The following is a 3,286-nucleotide window of genomic DNA, read 5'->3' as shown; positions in this document are numbered from 1 at the left end:
TATAACATATAACGTTATGTAGCATTACGATATAACGTATAACGTTATATAGTATTGCGTTATAACGTATAACGTTATGTAGCATTACTATATAACGTACAACGTTATATAGTATTACCTTATAACGAATAACGTTACATGGTATTACGTTATAACGTATAACGTTATATACCATTACGTTATAACGTTTAACGTTATACAGTATTACGTTATAACGTATAACGATATATGAAGTATAACGTTATGTAGTATTACGATATAACGTATAACGTTATGTAGCATTACGTTATAACGTATAACGTTATATGGTAATACGTTTCAACGTATAACGTAATGTAGTATTACGATATCACATATAACGTTATATAGTATTACGTTTTAACGTATAACGTTATATGGTTATACGTTTTTACGTATAACGTTATGTAGTATTACGTTATAACGTATAACGTTATATGGTAATCCGTTTTAACGTATAACGTTATGTGGTATTACGTTAAAACGTATAACGTTATGTAGTGTTACGTTATAACGTATAACGTTATGTAGTATTACGTTATAACGTATAACGTTATGTAGTTTTACGATATGACGTATAGCGTTATGTAGTATTACGATATAACATATAACGTTATGTAGCATTATGTTAAAACGTATAACGTTATGTTGTATTACGTTATAACGTATAACGTTATATGGTAATACGTTTTAACGTTTAACGTTATATAGTATTACGTTTTAACGTATAACGTTATGTAGTATTACGTTATAACGTATAACGTTATATGGTAATACGTTTTAACGTATAACGTTATGTGGTATTACGATATAACGTATAACGTTATATACTGTTACGTTATAACGTTTAACGTCATATAGTATTACAATTTAACGTATAACGTTATGTAGTATAACGTTAGAAGGTATAACGTTATATGGTTATACGTTATAACGTATAACGTTATGTAGTATTACGATATAACGTATAACGTTATGTAGCATTACGTTATAACGTATAACGTTATATGGTAATACGTTTTAACGTATAACGTAATGTAGTATTACGATATCACATATAACGTTATATACTATTACGTTATAACGTTTAACGTTATAAAGTATTACGTTTTAACGTATAACGTTATGTAGTATTACGTTATAACGTATAACGTTATATGGTAATACGTTTTAACGTATAACGTTATGTGGTATTACGACATAACGTATAACGTTATATACTATTACGTTATAACGTTTAACGTTATATAGTATTACGCTTTAACGTATAACGTTATGTAGTATAACGTTAGAAGGTATAAGGTTATATGGTTATACGTTATAACGTATAACGTTATGTAGTATTACGATATAACGTATAACGTTATGTAGCATTACGTTATAACGTATAACGTTATATGGTAATACGTTTTAACGTATAACGTAATGTAGTATTACGATATCACATATAACGTTATATAGTATTACGTTATAACGTATAACGTTATGTAGTATTACGATATAACATATAACATTATGTAGCAGTACGTTAAAACGAATAACGTTATGTAGTATTACGTTATAACGTATAATGTTATGTAGTATTACTTTTTAACGTATAACGTTATGTGGTATTACGATATAGCGTATAAAGTTATGTAGTATTACGTTATAACGTATAACGTTATATAGTATTGCGTTATAACGTATAACGTTATGTAGCATTACTATATAACGTACAACGTTATATAGTATTACCTTATAACGAATAACGTTACATGGTATTACGTTATAACGTATAACGTCATATACCATTACGTTATAACGTTTAACGTTATATAGTATTACGTTATAACATATAACGATATATGAAGTATAACGTTATGTAGCATTACGTTATAACGTATAACGTTATGTAGTATTACTTTTTAACGTATAACGTTATGTGGTATTACGATATAGCGTATAAAGTTATGTAGTATTACGTTATAACGTATAACGTTATGTAGCATTATGTTAAAACGTATAACGTTATGTTGTATTACGTTATAACGTATAACGTTATATGGTAATACGTTTTAACGTATAACGTTATGTGGTATTAGGATATAACGTATAACGTTATATACTATTACGTTATAACGTTTAACGTTATGTGGTATTACGATATAACGTATAACGTTATATACTATTACGTTATAACGTTTAACGTTATATAGTATTACGTTTTAACGTATATCGTTATGTAGTATTACGTTATAAGGTATAACGTAATACGGTAATACGTTATAACGTATAAAGTTCTGTGGTATTACGATATAGCGTATAACGTTATGTAGTATTACGATATAACATGTAACTTTATGTAGCATTACGTTAAAACGTATAACGTTATGTAGTATTACGTTATAACGTATAACGTTATGTAGTATTACGATATAAGGTTTAACGTTATATAGTATTACATTATAACGTATATGAAACGTTATATGAAATTACGTTATTACGTATAACGTTATGTAGTATCACGATATAACATATAACGTTATGTAGCATTACGATATAACGTATAACGTTATATAGTATTGCGTTATAACGTATAACGTTATGTAGCATTACTGTATAACGTACAACGTTATATAGTATTACCTTATAACGAATGATGTTACATGGTATTACGTTATAACGTATAACGTTATATACCATTACGTTATAACGTTTAACGTTATATAGTATTACGTTATAACGTATAACGTTATATGGTAATACGTTTTAACGTATAACGTAATGTAGTATTACGATATCACATATAACGTTATATAGTATTACGTTATAACGTATAACGTTATATGGTTATACGTTTTTACGTATAACGTAATGTAGTATTACGATATCACATATAACGTTATATTGTATTACGTTATAACGTATAACGTTATATGGTTATACGTTATAACGTATAACGTTATGTAGTATTACGATATAACGTATAACGTTATGTAGCATTACGTTATAACGTATAACGTTATATGGTAGTTCGTTTTAACGTATAACGTAATGTAGTATTACGATATCACATATAACGTTTTATAGTATTACGTTATAACGTATAACGTTATATGGTTATACGTTATAACGTATAACGTTATGTAGCATTATGTTAAAACGTATAACGTTATGTTGTATTACGTTATAACGTATAACGTTATATGGTAATACGTTTTAACGTATAACGTTATGTGGTATTAGGATATAACGTATAACGTTATATACTATTACGTTATAACGT

Source organism: Bombus pyrosoma, unplaced genomic scaffold (assembly GCF_014825855.1).
Source record: "Bombus pyrosoma isolate SC7728 unplaced genomic scaffold, ASM1482585v1 HiC_scaffold_4725, whole genome shotgun sequence".
NCBI lineage: Eukaryota > Metazoa > Arthropoda > Insecta > Hymenoptera > Apidae > Bombus > Bombus pyrosoma.
Note: the sequence above shows the minus strand (reverse complement) of the source record.